This window comes from Diceros bicornis, chromosome 38 (genome assembly GCF_020826845.1).
Source record: "Diceros bicornis minor isolate mBicDic1 chromosome 38, mDicBic1.mat.cur, whole genome shotgun sequence".
In the NCBI taxonomy this organism is placed as follows: domain Eukaryota; kingdom Metazoa; phylum Chordata; class Mammalia; order Perissodactyla; family Rhinocerotidae; genus Diceros; species Diceros bicornis.
The window spans coordinates 19139619-19158618 of record NC_080777.1 but is presented as its reverse complement, the minus strand read 5'-3'; the positions used below and the strand labels follow the sequence as shown (position 1 = coordinate 19158618).

The following is a 19000-nucleotide window of genomic DNA, read 5'->3' as shown; positions in this document are numbered from 1 at the left end:
CAAATTCATTACAAATAGCTTGCCTTCCAAGTATTCATAGATCACAGTCCTGTACAACATCAACCTCTATCTTTTTCAGCCTCTATTATCATTTTTCTCTAATAGTCTACAGTTTACTCATTAAGCCAATGTTGCATGTTTTTTTTTAATATCACAATACCCCACTTCCTGTACCAATCCATGTAATAGAACATGCAAGAATATGTGGTAGTACAAAGAAATGCTTAAATATTAAAAGAGATTTACATTACGTTGATGCAAATTCTGATGTATTTCTGATGAGTCAGGGGTATGCATGGCTCCTGTGGTGACTCAGTGATCAGGACTGCTTGGATTTTTTTCCTTATTTTGTCATCTTAGTGTCAATCTACCATCTTCAATACAGCAGGAGCTGAGCAAATGGTAATTTTGAATATAGTCTCCTAAATGATTCTCTACAGATGGAACGGAATTATTTCTAATTCTCCTATTGGTCATAACTATTCCCAGAGACAGATATGCCCACAAAGATGATAAGAAATATGGGGGACTACATGGATATTTGGATATTAAATTAAAAATAAATATCTCCCCCACAATAAGTCATGAGTTTTTGTAGTAATTTTAAATAAACGGTATTAAAGTAAATGTCAATTATAAAAATATTTTATAATATTTATGAAAAAAGTGAGTTGGGACCAATACTTATATAATGTAAACAAAGGACAGGGTTGAGATTAGCCACAGATGAAAGTAGGAGCCTGTATCAACTGGTTCTCTGTAGGAATATATCACTGGTGGGGTTGGTTACTTATAACGCTACTGAGACCCCATTCACTTATTTTAATTTCTTTCTTTTCTACCATTTTGTTTGTTGAGTATGTTACCAAGTGCATTGATCGGACTGTCTCTATCTCCATTTTCATTATCTGAATAATGGTAACAACTTTAGTGGAAGCAGAGATGGAAGTGACATCTTTAGCATGGTGGCGTGACTGAAATTATTACAGAGACATCTCCTGCCCTAGATCCACCCCCACTACACCACCACCAATCATGGGACTATGGTGTGAAAACATAATTAAATTGCAATGATTTAAATAACCGTATTTTGTGGTCTCTTTGTTATAGCAGCTTAGCCTTTCACCTAGAGAGTACATAAAGTATTAGCGGAATTTTGAAGTTGGAGTGTTGCTTGAACAAAACCTAAAATATATGGCAATGACTTGCTACTTGGGCCTTGCACAAGAAGGAAACAATGAATGGAGACTTGAAGACTTGTGATCTTCACTATGTCATTGCAGAATTGGATGTAACCACCACCTGTGATGACTTGGACAGCAGAATGCATGCTATGGAGGCTGTAACTCTACAGGAAGGAGTCAGAAGGCCACTTTGCAAGTATACTTGGAAGGAAATGGAGTTCTGCTAAAAAAGCAACGTTCTGCCTGCAACATGCAATAGAAGTTTTGTGAAAGTACAGAATTTGAGGATTCAGTATCACAAAAAAAAAACAGTTGTTTGTCTACTGCTAAAAGCAGGAGCTTTGTCTACAACCAAAAGCAGGAGCTCTGTGGCTCGGTCTTTTTCTTTTTTTATGGTGAGGAAGATTGGCCTTGAGCTAACATCTGTTGCCAATCTTCCTCTTTTTGCTTGAGGAAGATTGTCCCTGAGCTAACATCCCTCCCATTCTTCCTCTGTTTTGGTTATGGGATGTCACCACAGCATGGCTTGAGGAGTGGTGTGTAGGTGGGTGCCTGGGATCCGAACGCACGAACCCCGGGCCGCCAAAGCGGAGTGTGCAAACTTAACCACTATGGTACCAGGACGGCCCCTCAGAGTCTTTTTGAACTGCATTGCACTATTTTTACTTATGTAGACAATGGTTGTCAGCCCAGCTGCATAGATCAAGAGTTTCCAGCTGGCATGAAATTAATCACCATTAAATTGATGCTGAGAAAGTTGAGTACAACATAGGCAACGTTAAATATAGGAGGAAATTTCATAAGTTTAAGAATTATACCCAGAAAATTCTTCTGGGAGTGGTAACTTTCACATAGAACTGATTGAAAGCAAGAAACTATAGCTAATAATACAGTTATGCTAATTAATCAGCCAGCTAGAGAATTCATTGGCCAATGTTACTTTCAGATAGCTTTGATTATGTGTCTAATTTTGTAGCAATGGGATATAAATAAAATTCATAATTACCTTTACTGGATCTTGGCCTTAACACATTTGACGTTTGATCCTCTAAGGTTTTCTTCTTCCTGTTGCACGGATATGGTGGTGTGACTCATGTTTGTTCATGCAGATGGCAACAATCCTCTTGGAGATGGTGGCAGAGAAATAAAATGAAAGGAGTATGGGTCACTGAATGATCTCATGAATTGAAACTGACTAACTGCCCTGACCATTGCATAGCTCTAGACTTATGTAAGAAATATGCATTTCTATTTTGTCTGAGCCACAGTATTTTACGTCTTTTTTCAGTTGTCTGAGCCAGAGTACTTTACATCTCTTGTTAGAGCAGCTTAAACTAATAATTTGTTGCATTTAAAAATTTGTTGCATTTCCAGAGAGGTTGTATCAGTTTCACATCTACTACAAGACTGTGGCAATTCTAATCCTCCACCTAATTTTCCCCAAATCTGTCTTTTAAAAACTTTACCAGTTGTATAGGTAAAAGATTTTCTGTGATAGTGAGGTTAAATATTTTTCTATGAGTTTTGTGGAAATTTGTGATTTTTTTATTTGTGTCTTTATGCCCTTTCTCACTTTCTATTTCTAAGGATTCTATAATTAATTTGTATCCAATGGTATGATTTCTCTTAGTTTGTCATGTATATTTTAATGAGAAAAACCTATTTTTTTCTATTTTGTTACCTTTTTCTATACTTTATGTTATCCTCTGACAATTAGTGTTTGAGCTTTTTCACTACAGGGTAGGTTTTCTTTTTCCAATCATGCTAACACTTTCTCTTTTTTTCTTTCTGTGTATATATGCTTGAAAGACCTTCTCTTGTGATATCAGACTGACCTCAGATATTCAAGACTCATTGCTAAATCATTGTATCATTACAGTTGAAAAAAGACAAATTAATGTATCTTAAATATTTATAAATCAAATTAAACTCATCAATAACTATAATAAATGCTTATCTTGTTTAGTAAATTAATGTTTGTTTAATAATTTTACATGAACTAATTAATTGGATCTATTTTCATAAATTGTAGTTGGTGAGGAATCTGCACAAAAAACAACATAATTCTTACAGAGATCAAAAGTAAATAAGAGGCGGTAATTGGGTCAAGACAGATTAATTTTTTTTTTAATAATTTTATTTATTTTTCCCCCCAAAGCCCCAGTAGATAGTTGTATGTCATAGTTGCACATCCTTCTAGTTGCTGTATGTGGGACGCGGCCTCAGCATGGCCGGAGAAGCAGTGCGTTGGTGGGTGCCTGGGATTCGAACCTGGGCCGCCAGCAGCGGAGCTCGCACACTTAACCGCTAAGCCACGGGGCCGGCCCAAGACAGATTAATTTTTACCAGTGTTGAGATATAACTGATAAAAATTAAACGGCACATATAATGCATTCAATTTCCTAGACAAAACTCAGTCTCAACAAATTTAAAAAGGCTATGTGACCCAGAGATTTAAGGAGTATTGTCTTGATTTATTTTCCTCAATGATCATTATGTTAGTGTAACTTTATCATATGTATGATTCATCATATATAAAAAGTAATTCTTTTGGGGCCAGCCCCGTGGCTTAGTGGTTAAGTGCGTGCGCCCCGCTGCTGGCGGCCCGGGTTCCGATCCTGGGTGCGCACGGATGCACCGCTTCTCCGGCCATGCTGAGGCCGCCACCCACATACAGCAACCAGAAGCATGTGCAACTATGACATACAACTATCTACTGGGGCTTTGGGGAGAAAAAGGGGAAAAAAAGAGGAGGATTGGCAATAGATGTTAGCTCAGGGCTGATCTTCCTCAAAAAAAAAAAAGTAATTCTTTTACAGTTAAGTTTTAATTAGTTATGTGAATTGAGAATTTTCAAATAATATTTGGACAAATAAAATAATAAGCTTATGATGATCGTCCTTGTGTATCAATCACATTATTTATTTTTTATGTAAGAATTTCCTTTTTTTGAGATAAACTCTGTGCTACTGGTATTTTATGTGATGTTAATTTTATTTGATTATTTTTATCCATTAATTACTTACAACATTTTAGTAGTATTATAGACCTTACAAAAGCATAACTATTAAACCAATTAATTATTCAGCAAACTTTTATTCACACTCTAAAACACTTTAATAGACAAATTACTGTTAAAATATAAGATAACATATTAAGTGTAGTTCATTTTTAAGTCAGTTTTGTTTTGCTGCTGCTGTTTGTTAATGTCATTACTTGGGAAAAGAAAAAGAAAAAAGGAGGAGGAGGGTGAGGAAGAGGAGTAGAATCAGCAAGAGGAAGATAAAATAGAAGCAGCAACACAGGAAGATGCAGAGGAACGAGAATGAGATGAAAAGAAAAAGAAAGTAGAGAAAAGAAGAAAGGAGAAAGAGCAGGTGACGGAGTTTAGTGACCTTATCATGAAGACCCTTTCTTTCTCTTGCTGGTTCTAGAAATTTGTAAAAGTCCAGGAATATTGCAACCAAGAAAACAAATGAGCAAAAGGATATAAAAAATAATCATCTCCTAAACCTTAAGAATTTACATACGTACTTCTTACTGTGACAAAAGCTCTCTTTTCTTGGTTACTAATTTTCTCAATTCTTGCTTCAATATTTCCGTGAATGGGATTTTTACATGTTGTAATTCCACAGACCCTTTTCCAATTACTAAAAGTCAAAAGGACATCAAGCATGTGGCATTATCTTGTGATCTACCCAAATTGTGGAGAGATTTGATTTGGGTCTGGGTCTGGAATCTGTTAATACATAGTGAGAATATTTGAATATTACAATAAGAGTATATATTTTTCAGGGAAGAAGAGAGACTGATTGCTTCCCTGGGACCTTACCAAGATGGAGAATTTCATTTAGACATACATATATTTTTAAATTCTTGCCATTTTGTTGTTAAATATGACAAATTTTAAATGGATGCATCTGAGGTAACTTAGTGAGTTTGAATTTTTTCATCATTGACCATTTGTATTATAAATTTCTGTTTAAGTCACTTAACTCCTTCTCATTGATCTATTCATGATTTTCTTATTGATGTGAACATCCTCTATACTAAGCAAAATAACAAGTTAGCCTTTTTTTTTTATGCTTTTTTCCTTTTTCATTTCTTTTTTCCTTTTTTTTTTTTTTTGATGGAGATCAGCCATGAGCTAACATCCATGCCAATCCTCCTCTTTTTGCTGAGGAAAATCGGCTCTGAGCTAACATCTATTGCCAATCCTCCTCCTTTTTTCTCCCCAAAGTCCCAGTAGATAGTTGCATGTCATAGTTGCGCATCCTGCTAGTTGCTGTATGTGGGATGTGGCCTCAGCATGGCTGGAGAAGTGGTGCGTCGGTGCGCGCCTGGTATCTAAACCTGGGCTGCCAGTAGCGCAGCGAGTGCACTTAACCTGTAAGCCACGGGGCCGGCCCACAGTTAGTCTTTTTTTTTTTTTTTTTTAATTTTTTGTTTATTGCAGTAACATTGGTTTATAACATTGTAAAAATTTCAGATGTACATCATCGTACTTCTATTTCTGCATAGATGACATCATGTTCACCCCGAAAATACTAATTACAACCCATCACCACACACATGTACCAAATTATCCCTTTCACCCTCCTCCCTCCCCCCTTCCCCTCTGGTAACCACCAATCCAATCTGTCCCTATGTGTTTGTTTATTGTTGTTATTATCTACTACTTAAAGAAGGAAATCATATGGTATTTGACCTTCTCCCTCTGACTTATTTCACTTTGCATTATACCCTCAGTGTCCATCCATGTTGTCACAAATGGCTGGACTTCATCGTTTCTTATGGCTGAGTAGTATTCCATTGTGTATATATACCACAGCTTCTTTATCCATTCGTCCCTTGATGGGCACTTAGGTTGCTTCCAAGTCTTGGCTATTGTGAATAACGCTGCAATGAACACAGGGGTGCATGTACCTTTGCAAATTGGTGTTTTCAAGTTCTTTGGATAAATACCCAACAGTGGAATAGCTGGATCATATGGTAGTTCTATCCTTGATTTTTTGAGGAATCTCCATACTGTTTTCCATAGTGGCTGCACCAGTTTGCACTCCCTCCAGCAGTGTATGAGAGTTCCCTTCTCTCCACATCCTCTCCAACACATGTTGTTTCCTGTCTTGTTAATTATAGCCATTCTGACGGGCGTGAGGTGATATCTCATTGTAGTTTTGATTTGCATTTCCCTGATAGTTAGTGATTTTGAACATCTTTTCATGTGTCTGTTGGCCATCTGTATATCTTCTTTGGAGAAATGTTTGTTCAGGTCTTTTGCCCATTTTTTAATTGGGTTGGCAGTTTTTTTGTTGTTGAGATGCATGAGTTCTTTATATATTTTGGAGATTAAGCCCTTATCAGAAGTATGGTTTGCAAATATCTTCTCCCAATTGTTAGGTTGTCTTTTCGTTTTGTTGATGGTTTCCTTTGCTGTGCAGAAGCTTTTTAGTTTGATGTAGTCCCATTTGTTTATTTTTTCTATTGTTTCTCTTGCCCAGTCAGATGTGGTGTTTGAAAAGATGTTGCTAAGACCGATGTCGAAGAGCGAACTGCCTATGTTTTCTTCTAGAAGTTTCATAGTTTCAGGTCTTACATTCAAGTCTTTAATCCATTTGGAGTTAATTTTTGTGTATGGTGTAAGGTAAGGGTCTACTATCATTTTTTTGCATGTGGCTAACCAGTTTTCCCAACACCATTTGTTGAAGAGACTTTCTTTTCCCCATTGTATGTTCTTGGCTCTTTTGTCAAAGATTAGCTGTCCATAGACGTGTGGGTTTATTTCTGGGCTTTCGATTCTATTCCATTGATCTGTGTGTCTGTTTTTGTGCCAGTACCATGCTATTTTGGTTACTATAGCTTTGTAGTATATTTTGAAATCAGGGAGTGTGATACCTCCAGCTTTGTTCTTTTTTCTCAGGATTCCTTTAGCTATTCGGGGTCTTTTGTTGTTCCATATAAATTTTAGGATTCTTTGTTCTATTTCTGTGAAAAATGTTGTTGGAACTTTGATAGGGATTGCATTGAATCTATCGATGGCTTTAGGAAGTATGGACATCTTAACTATGTTAATTCTTCCAATCCAAGAGCACGGAATATCTTTCCATTTCTTTGTGTCTTCTTCAATTTCTTTCAGAAATGTTTTATAGTTTTCAGTGTACAGATCTTTCACCTCTTTGGTTAAGTTTATTCCTAGGTATTTTATTTTTTTTTGTTGCAATTGTAAATGGGATGGTATTCTTAATTTCTCTTTCTGCTACTTCGTTGTTAGTGTACAGAAATGCAACTGATTTTTGTATGTTGATTTTGTATCCTGCAACTTTACCATATTCGTTTATTACTTCTAAAAGTTTTCTGGTGGATTCTTTAGGGTTTTCTATGTATAAAATCATGTCATCTGCAAATAGTGAGAGTTTCACTTCTTCCTTTCCAATTTGGATCCCTTTTATTTCCTTCTTTTGCCTGATTGCTCTGGCTAGGACTTCCAATACTATGTTAAATAGGAGTGCTGACAGTGGGCATCCTTGTCTGGTTCCTGTTCTTAGAGGGATAGCTTTCAGTTTTTCACCATTGAGGATTATATTAGCTGTGGGTTTGTCATATATGGTCTTTGGTATGTTGAGGTACTTTCCTTCTATACCCATTTTATTCAGAGTTTTTATCATAAATGGATGCTGTATCTTGTCAAATGCTTTCTCTGCATCTATTGAGATGATCATGTGATTTTTAGTCTTCATTTTATTAATGTGGTGTATTACGTTGATTGATTTGCAAATGCTGAGCAATCCCTGTATCCCTGGAATAAATCCCACTTGATCATGGTGTATAATTTTTTTAACGTATTGTTGTATGCGATTTTCTAGTATTTTGTTGAGGATTTTCGCATCGATGTTCATCAGTGATATTGGCCTGCAATTTTCTTTTTTTGTGTTGTCCTTGTCTGGTTTTGGTATCAGGGTAATGTCGGCTTCGTAGAATGAGTTAGGGAGCTTCCCCCCCACCCCTCCTCAATTTTTTGGAAGAGTTTGAGAAGGATAGGTATTAAGTCTTCTTTGAATGTTTGGTAGAATTCACCAGGGAAGCCGTCTGGTCCTGGACTTTTATTTTTGGGGAGGTTTTTGATTACTGTTTCGATCTCCTTACTGGTGATTGGTCTATTCAAATTCTCTACTTCTTTTTGATCCAGTTTTGGAAGGTCGTATGATTCTAAGAATTTATCCATTTCTTCCAGATTGTCGAATTGGTTGGCATATAGCTTTTCATAATATTCTCTTATAATCTTTTGTATTTCTGAGGTGTCTGTTGTAACCTCTCCTCTTTCATTTCTGATTTTACTTATTTGTACCTTCTCTCTTTTTGTCTTGGTGAGTCTAGCTAAAGGTTTGTCAATTTTGTTGATCTTTTCAAAGAACCAGCTCTTGGTTTTATTAATTTTTTCTATTGTTTTTTTGGTCTCTATTTCATTTATTTCTTCTCTGATTTTTATTATTTCCCTTCTTCTACTGATTTTGGGCTTTGTTTATTCTTCTTTTTCCAGTTCCTTTAGGTGCATTGTTAGATTGTTTATTTGAGATTTTTCTTGTTTGTTGAGATAGGCCTGTATCGCTATAAACTTCCCTCTTAGAACCGCTTTTGCTGTATCCCATAAATTCTGGCATGTCGTATTTTCATTTTCATTTGTCTCCAGGTATTTTTTGATTTCTTCTTTGATTTCTTCGTTAACCCAGTCGTTGTTCAGTAGCATTTTGTTTAATCTCCATGTATTTGAGGCTTTTCTGATTTTCTTCCTATAGTTGATTTCTAGTTTCATACCGTTGTGGTCAGAAAAGATGGTTGGTATTATTTCAATCTTCTTAAATTTATGGAGACTAGTTTTGTGGCCTAATATGTGATCAATCCTGGAGAATGTTCCACGTGCATTTGAAAAGAACGTGTATTCTTCGGTTTTTGGATGGAATGCTCTGTATATATCTACTAGGTCCATCTGTTCTAGTGTGTCGTTTAAGGCCAATGTTTCCTTATTGATCTTCTGTTTGGATGATCTATCGGTTGGTGTAAGTGGAGTGTTAAAGTCCCCTACTATTATTGTGTTACTGTCTATTTCTGTTTTTATGTCTGTTAATAATTGCTTTATATATTTAGGTGCACCTACATTGGGTGCGTAGATATTTACAAGTGTTACATCCTCTTGTTGGATTGTTCCCTTGATCATTATGTAATGCCCTTCTTTGTCTCTTTTTACAGTTTTTGTTTTAAAGTCTATTTTGTCTGATATGAGTACTGCTACCCCAGCTTTCTTTTCATTGCCATTTGCGTGGTGTAACTTTTTCCATCCCTTCACTTTCAGTTTGTGAGTGTCTTTAGGTCTGAAGTGTGTCTCTTGTATGCAGCATATATATGAGTCTTGTTTTTTTATCCAGTCAGCCAGCCTATGCCTTTTAATTGGAGCATTTAGTCCATTGACGTTTAAAGTAGCTATTGATAAGTATGTACTTACTGCCATTTTTAACTTTTTTTTTTTTTCTCAGTGTTTTAGTAGTCCTTCTCTGTTCCTTACTTCTTCTATAAAGAATTGATGGTCACTTTAGTTTGACCTCTGTCTGAAAGCTGTACTCTTTAACTCCCCTCCTCCCTCCTTTTATGTTTTTAATATCATATCTAACCTCTTTTTTGTGCATTCGTATTCATTACATTCTAATCATGGAAATAGATAATTTTTCCTCTTTGTGGTCTTCTCTTTTCCCCTTAAATCAGTCCCTTTAACATTTCTTGTAGCACTGGTTTCTTGGTGACAAACTTCTTTAATTTTTGCTTATTGGGAAAATTTTGATCTCTCCTTCCATTTTGAATGAATTTTGAATGATAACCTTGCTGGGTAGAGTATTCTTGGCTGTAAGCTTTTTCCTTTTAGCACTTTAAAAATATCATGCCATTCTCTTCTAGCCTGTAAGGTTTCTGCTGAGAAGTCAGCTGATAGCCTTATGGGGTTTCCTTTGTATGTAACTTGACATTCTCTTGCGGCTTTTAGGATTCTCTCTTTATCTTTAATTCTGGACATTTTGATTATGATGTGTCTTGGTGTGGGCCTCTTTGGGTTTATCTTGTTTGGGGCTCTCTGTGCTTCCTGTACCTGGATGTCTGTTTCCTTCCTTAGGTTAGGGAAGTTTTCATCTATTATTTCTTGAAATAGATTCTCTGCCCCCTTGTCTCGCTCTTCTCCTTCCGGGACACCTATAACACGGATGTTAGTGTGCTTGATGTTGTCCCAGAGGTCCCTTAGACTGTCCTCACTCTTTTTAATTCTTTTCTCTTCTACCTGTTCACCTTGGGTAATTTCTTCTAGTCTTTCTTCCAGCTCACAGATCCGTTCTTCTGTATCCTCTACTCTGCTTTTGAGTCCCTCTAATGAATTTTTCATTTCCAGTATTGTATTCTTCATTTCTGATTGGTTCTTTTTTATATCTTCCATTTCTTTGTTGACATTCTCACTGAGTTCATCTATTCTTCTCCCCAGATCAGTGAGCATCCTTAACACTCTTAGTTTGAACTCTCTGTCGGGTAGGTTGCTCATTTCTGTTTCACTTAGTTCCTTTTCTGGGGTTTCGTCCTGTTCCCTTACTTGGAATGTATTCTTTTGCCTCCTCATTTTGCCTCTTTCCCTGTGCTTGTGTCTACGTATTAGGTAGGTCAGCTACGTCTCCTGCTCTTGGATAGGTGACTTTATGTAAGTGATGCCTTAGGAGGCTTCCAGTGTCCTTCCCTCAGTTCTCAATGTTCCAGGGGTGGCCCCTATGTGGGCTACGTGTGTCCTTCTATTGCGGTCTGTTAGCTCTCCCTATAGGCGCCCAGGGAGGCTGAGTTACGCTCCTGGCCAGCTGTTGTAATGCTCAGCTGCTTGTAGTTGTTGTGGGCCCTTCAGTCTCTTTATCAGGTGTGGGGCACCCCAGCACAGTTGGCTGTAAGTTCTAATACCACATTTGTGTTGCAGTATTTCTTTTAACTGAGTAGGCCCCCAGTGTGGCAGGTTGTTAGGCTCAGGGCCTTACAGTTGCTGCAAGCCTCTAGCCTATTATGTCTCTTGTCAGCTCTCTCAGGATTAGCAGCTGGGTGGGGCTGGCCTCAGGCACAGGAGCACCCAATTGTTTTAGACTTTGGAAGGTGGGGCAAACCTCCTATGTGGGTCTTTGAGAAGCACAAGTCTTCTGCAGCTGAGAAGCCCTGTTGCCCACAGGTCCACACACACAGTCAACACAGTCCTGCCCCGTGTGAGCGCCCCGACCTCCCCAAGCGGACCCAGTCTCTCCATGGCGGGAGCCCCACACACTCCGCCACAGCCCCACACTCTCCACCCGCTCCTTGTGCACACCCTGCCCCACTCAAGTCAGCTCAGTTGCCAGGCTGCGGAGAATCCAGTCACCAATCTATGCAGGCCCACACGTTGCCTGTGGGCTTGTTGTTGGGTGGGGCCAGTCTCTAGGGTGGGCTGCCTGCCCTGGCTAAGCTGGATTAAATCAGTGCTCTAGTGGGTGGAGCAGACCCTGGGCTAGCAGGCCTCAGGGAGAACTCCAATGGCCTCTGTGTCAGCATGCTCACACCAGGCCACAACAATGGCCGCCGCCAATGTCCCAGTCCCTGGAGAGGTCTCACCCCTCACCGAGATGCACTCAGGGCCTATTAGGTGAGTCTCTTGTCACCAAAGCACTGTGCACCTTTCTTTCTGGTGATTTTAGGATGCTTTCTGGAACGGGTGAGTTTGTGCGCGGGCCTTTAAGAGCCAGTTTTAGTTTCTTTGTGAACCGCGTTTTCTGGGTGTACTCCCCAATGCTTTAGTAGCAGGCACAGTCAGATATTATGCCGCTGGTGTCAATTGTGCTGGGTCCACAAAATGCCCACAGCGGGGGCGCTCCCCGGCTCAGGGCCCCGTGCCTCCAGGGAGGCTGCGTACCTGTGAGCTGCTCCCAGCGGCCGTGAAGCTGGCGGCTTGTGAAGGCGGCGTTTTCCTCTCCAGAAGGGAGTCTCTGCCTCTTCCACCCCAGTTAGGATTGTCTGTTGTTGCAGGAGTTTCTCTTATCCAGTTTTCAGTTCTGTCTCAGGGGTAATTTTTCCACGAGTAGTTGTAAATTGGCTGTGTCCATGGGAGGAGGTGAGTTCAGAGTCTGCCTACGCCGCCATCTTGACTCTCCTCTTACAAGTTAGTCTTTATAATTCAAACCTGTGATTGTTTTAAAAATTGTGGTAAAAAAACAACATAACATTTATCATCTTAACTATTTTTCAGTGTACAGTTTAGTAGTGTTAAGTACATTCACATTGTTGTGCAATGGATCTTTAGAGCTTCTTCATCTTGCAAAACTGAAACTCTATACACATTGAACAACAACTCCCCATTTTCCCCCCTCCCAGGATAGTTTTAAATACAATGCAATATAAACTAGATGAAAAATTTAAAAAAAGATATATGCACAAACATTAGATACAGCAAAAAAAAAATGGATAGTAATAGTGTAACTTTGCTTATGACTTTAAATGAGAAAACCCAAAGTAAAATATCAGTGTATAGTATGTCTAAACATCATATACAATGAGAAATTGAAAATATTATTGCATATTGCATTATTTACAATAGCTAAGACATGGAAACAATCTAAGTGTCCATCAATGGATGAATGGATAAAGAAGATATAATATTTACATACAATGGAATACTATTCAGCCATAAAAAAGTAGGTAATCTTGCCATTTGTGACAACATGGATGGACCTCAAGGGCATTATGCTAAGTGAAATAAGTCAAAATAAAAAGACAAATACTGTGTGATCTTACATGAGGAATTTTAAAAACAAACAAATGAAAAAACAAACAAAAATTTCATAGATACAGAGAACAGATTTTTAGTTTCCACAGGTGGGAGTAAGGGGTGAAATGGATGAAGGGGGTCAAAAGGTGTAAATTTCCAGTTATAAAATAAATAAGTTATGCAGATGTAATGTGTGGAATAGTGACTATTGTTAATAATACTATATTGCATATTTGAAAGTTGCTAAGAGAGTAAATCTTAAAAGTCCTCTGCGGGAGAAAAAAATATTTTTTGTAACCTTGTATGGTGATGGACGTTAACTAGACTTATTGTGGTGATCACTTTACAATAATACAAATATCAAATTATTATATTTTACACATAAAACTCGTGTTATGTTATATGTCAGTTATACTTCAAAAAAATAAAAGTAAATAAATAAATGAAAAAAATATGTTAGTATTAGCAAAAATGAATGTAATACATCACATTATAAGTTGTTTAACGGGCCTTGCATTGTTATTTTAAAAAGTCATTGATGTATCAAACTGTTTTTATATCTACTTTTTCAATTTCCTTTAAAATCTGTATTTTCTTTTTGGTGAAGAAGTTCAGCCCTGAGCTAATACCTGTTGCCAACCTTCCTCTTTTTGCTTGAGGAAGGTTGTCCCTGAGCTAACATCCATGCTCATCTTCCTCTATTTTTTTGTATGTGGGACGCTGCCACAGCATGGCTTGATGAGTGGTGTGTATGTCTGCACCTGAGATCTGAGCCCCATGCCGCCTGAGGCTGAGTGCACGAACTTAACCACTATGCCAGGGGACTGGCCTCTAAAATCTGTATTTTGTAACAGTGTTGTTACGGGATAAATGTTATTGTTAAAACAAATTTTTAAATTAAATAAGCTCCTGGGAGAATTCTTCATAAGCTTTAATTTTAATAAGTAAAATCTGGGTTATTTGTGCATTTGTACAATAATTCCCCATTACATTTATATAGTAAGAACACTTCAAAGACATGAGAATAATCAAGTGGGCTTTGATATATTAATATAGTTTAAAAAAATCTATACCATTCTAATCAGGATTAAACTTTATCTGTAGATACTATATTTATCATTATTCATGCATGCATCCTATCAGCATTTTATAGTCTTATTATGAGGCAGAAATTGGTCAAGATGCTGGGTATTGAGCAGTAAACAAGCCAGATTAGGTCTTTTATCTAATAAAGTTTATATTCTTATGGTGATAGACACTAATGTGGCTTCCAAGTTAACACGTGGACAGTTGTATATGATGGGAGGAGCCTACATGGTCTCATATTCCTAACTGCAAGAAAGCCTGCAAGAGAGGACCTGACATTTTCATACTGAGTGGTGTTAGGCAAATTCTGTCTGATAGCATGGAGAGAAATTGCTTTGAGTACTTAATGTTCATCAATTAAAGATAATAATTATTATAACAAAGAAACATTTTTTTAACTCTACCATATTTCTTTTTTCGCAGGGAAGGAGTCATCCTGAGCTAACATCTGTTTCCAGTATTCCTCTTCATTTTTTTTTTCCTCCCCAAAACCCTGGTGCATGGTTGTATATGCTAACTGTAAGTCCTTCCAGTTCTTCCATATGAGCTGCCACCACAGCATGGCAACTGACAGTCAGGTGATGTGGTTCCTATGGGGAAACTAACCTGGCCACTGAAGTAGTCAGAGCACTGAACTTTAACCACTAGACCATCAGGACTGGCCCTTAAGAAACATTTTAAGAAGAAAAATACCCACTATTCTATTGGAAGACTTTAAGAGGGTAAGTAGAATGATTTGATTTATGTTTTAATGAGTTTACCGTGATTGCTGTGAGAGAGATGATTTTAGGACATAAAAAGTAAAAGAAGGGGGCTTAGACAGGACTCTATTATAATAATCCAGATGCAAGATTCTAATAAACTTGATAAATGTGTCTAGTATAGAAACAATGGAGACATAAGGGTTCAATTATGAATATATTCTGAAATTAGAGGTAAAGACATGCTAACTTACATCTGATTTTGATAGAACGTGTGGTCTGAAGGAAAGAAAAAGTAAAGGAACCATAAGGGGAAACTTGGCAGGAAATTAGTAGATTATCAGAACTTAAAAATATATACTTTAGAAAATATAGGTGAAAATTATTGTATAGTTATGTCAAGTAGTAATTAAATGGTGTAATGAAATGATATATAGTTTGACCACAAAAAAGCGGTTAGAAATAATAGACTGATATAACCTGTAAAGTTGTCAAGTCTAGAGTTTATTTAGTATTTAGTATTTATTTGTGTTATGCCAATTTCAATTATTATAGTAAATTAAGTCCCTTCAATTATATTTAGAAATAGTTCTAGAATAAACATGAATGGATTATAAAATACCTACCAGAATTGACCCCAAATAATCTTTCAGTTAAATTTAGTAACATGCTCTAATTATTATTATCTTTGAAGGATAGTTTTTAATATTCCTCATTTATTACCATAAATAATTTACTATTTACATTTTATCTAATCTCTCTTGGAAATCTTTTATAATGTATGCTCTTCATGTTGATGAATATTTAAAATTGAGCATCTGTGACTGGTAAATGTGGTAAAGCAGAAATTCTGAAGGACTTAAGAACATTTTTCTCACTAATAGTCTACTTTTCGCTGCCCAGAGGGACCAATTTTTGCACACAGTCAAATCAGATTATGTGACATTTAAACAGCATAAAATAATGCACACTTCTAATTCATAAGTTAAATATCATAGAGATTACTGTAAAATTGGGTCAATATCAAATATTTGTAATTAAAATTACCAGTGCCTTGTAAAACAAAATATATAATTCCAAGAGATCTCATTTCTCACATTGTTATTTAATGTAACCCTGCCCCAATTGATTTACTTGTGTCCTACAAAATGTGTAAATACAAATATTGTATTTTCTGTGTTGTAATGAGAATTTTTAAGTTTAATACTGTACAATATATACTATTTATGTCATAAAACCAAATACCCATACCCATGCCCTAATAGACATAATAGAAGTGGATATTTTAAAAATCCTATATTTTTCCCTCTCATTACTTCTATCATCACTAATTACTTAAAAACATAAATTTAATAAATGTTCCCACAAAATATAACTTTGCATATGGCCTATAGCCCTTACAAATCTTTTAAAAAATTAATTCAGTTCAATAATAAATCAGTTCACTAAGAGAAACCATAACGTTTATTTGTATCACCCAAATTAAGAAAAATGTCATTTTTAAACCAAATTATATTGATATTATGTAGACCTACTCTAATTGTAATTAAAATATCAAAAGATTTGATTTCTCTGAATAATGATGAAACATATGTATATTATATATAAACTATTATAGCTTTATAATTTAAATTTACTAAAATCCAAATTTTCATTCCAAATATTTTCATCATATGTGTGTATGTAAATGAGGGAAATCGGTTATTCAACATATACACATACATTTTTCAGAGACGTAATTATTATGTAAATTCCTCTATGTTAATCATATTTACAAATAAAATTTACAGGTTTCATTTTAAATTAGCACAGGTCATTTTTTATATCATTCATGAATTTTAGCCACACAATGTTGAGGCGGACAATTGTACTTTAAAAACTTTAAAATCTGAAAACACAACATATGTTTTAAAATTTGGCAATGCAACATCACAAACAATTTCAAAACCAATCTGTTTCAGGCGAGATGTCTCATTTCTAGTGGATAATCAAAAGAATGGTCTCTATGTAACTCCCCTGGGACTTTGAATGTCATTTCAGGTTGCAAAGTGAGTGTTGTCTACTTTAACATTGTTCACAAGATTTACCCATAGACCATCCCACTGGAATAGAGTATATGGATAAGTTACATTTTGTTTTGTAAACACAAAAGTACAGGAAAATAAAACCAATTGTATTTCTAAAAAGTCATGAAGGTTTGGTTGAAGAGACTGTCTGAGTTTGTCATTCCCACAGTTTTATTATTTACAAGAAAGCGTGAAGGGAACAGACATTTACCTAGTATCTTCTGTGTGTCAAGCACTATAAGATGTTTTACATAAAGTTTTTAACACTTTTTAAAAGTACATCATAAACGCAAAAAAAATGCAATGTTTGTAAAGCTGGATTACTTTTTAAAAAAATGAACAGACCTGTGATTAAATTTTTAAAAATCCTCAGTCAAGAGGCAGAGAGTAATGCCAAACATCACTCTGTCTATCTTCAATTCAGAAGTGTCCCTCATGTCCCCTTGTAGTCACTGCCTCCCCAAGGGTAGCGTCCTAACACCACTGATAAACCCTCACTGTTTTTAAAATTTATATAAAAGTGATCACACAGTGTGTATTCTTTTGTGTTTGTGCTTTTTTCTCTAATATATTTGTGAGCTTTTGGTAAAATTTTATGTTCATTTTTTTAAATTTTTTGGTTATTATATAATCTTCCATTAATGAACATGTTATGATTTATTTATTCGTTCTGTGGTCCATGGGCATTTGGTTAATTTCCAGTTTCTGAATATCATGAATAGCGCTATTGTCAGTATCTTTATACATACATTATCATGACTATATATGCATTTCTGATGACTATAGACCTAGGAGTTTAATTGCAGAGTTCTAGAATACGCATACATTCAGCAGCGCTGGTAGACACTACCAAACCACATTCAAAGTGGCCTTCCTTTACATTCCCAGGAGGAGAGCGTGAGATTCTTGCACATATATATACTTTGTTTTTACCAGCATGTCTGAGTTAAGTAATTTCATCATTATACACAAATATAAAATTAGCCCTAGAACACTTTTATGTGACTCACTCACAGGCACACAACTAGTAACACATCGGTGATCCCAACTACACCTTTCTGATACTAAGGCTGTATTTTTATATCATATGAGTAACATAATTATGTAACCAAGAATCATCAGTGAATGCTAAACCAGTTAAATAAAGGATTATTGAAAGATAGGAAATTTGGTAAGATGTCAAAATATCACTGTTCAGATTACTAGCATTTTTTTTGGTGAGGGGAGGACTATGTTTACAATAGAATGATTTGGCGGTAACTCTTTAACCAAGTGATCAATCCTAGCATCAATGATAGCAGGATCTGTAACCATACGTTTATCCTGATTCCTGATGTGATGTAGTACGTAGAACACAGTCTCTCACCTATGCAGGAACTCACCAAGGATGTTTAACCTGAATCTAAACAAGGTTTTAAAAACAATCAGACAAAAACAAAATGTGGAAAAGTCCTCAGAAAACTGGCCTGATCTCTTCAAAGAGTCAATGTAATATAAACATGCAATTTTTTTTAAAAAAAGGTGAGACTCTTCTAGATTAAGAGAAGTTAATGTCCCTAAAACCAAAACGGAATATGTGAAACTTGTCTGGATCCCTTTATAAAGCTAATATAAGCAAAGAAATGAGCACAGTGAGAAAAATTTATACTGTGAATTAAGTTCCTAAGTTCCTAGCTGCTCATATTACTTTTTCTAAAGTTCATAACCTGTTCACATATGCAAGGAAGCACCAAAGGGAATAAAATGAAAATTAAATTCTTAAAGTCTACCAATTTTATGAGAATACAAGGGGATTGGACATAAGCTTTGCAATTGTGCCAAACTTTCTTAAATTTTTACCTCTAGCAAAGAAATTACATTTCATGCTTCTCTGTGCTGTGTGGCCCATAATTTAACTTTGATTGACATTGTTATTGTTAGTTAAATTTGGCTAAGTCCAACATAATAAAAAGGAATAATTAAAATTTTGTTTGGTCTACGGGGAATGAAGATTTTGCATGAAATAGCTTTAGAAACGTGCAGTATTAAAATACAATGTTCGTGTAAAGTGATTTCATTAGCATCATTTTTTCCATGATTTGTTTATTAAAATAATGCCTTAGCATTAAATACACTTATATTCATAGTTCATATATTCGTATTTATATATATTATTGGGGTCTTACT

At 36.0% G+C, this 19000-nt stretch overlaps 1 pseudogene; it reads left to right on the top strand.

Moving 5' to 3' along the window:
• The first annotated feature begins 1237 nt into the window (after nucleotides 1–1237).
• Nucleotides 1238–19000, top strand: part of LOC131399556 (huntingtin-interacting protein K-like) — a 42268-nt pseudogene continuing 24505 nt past the window's right edge.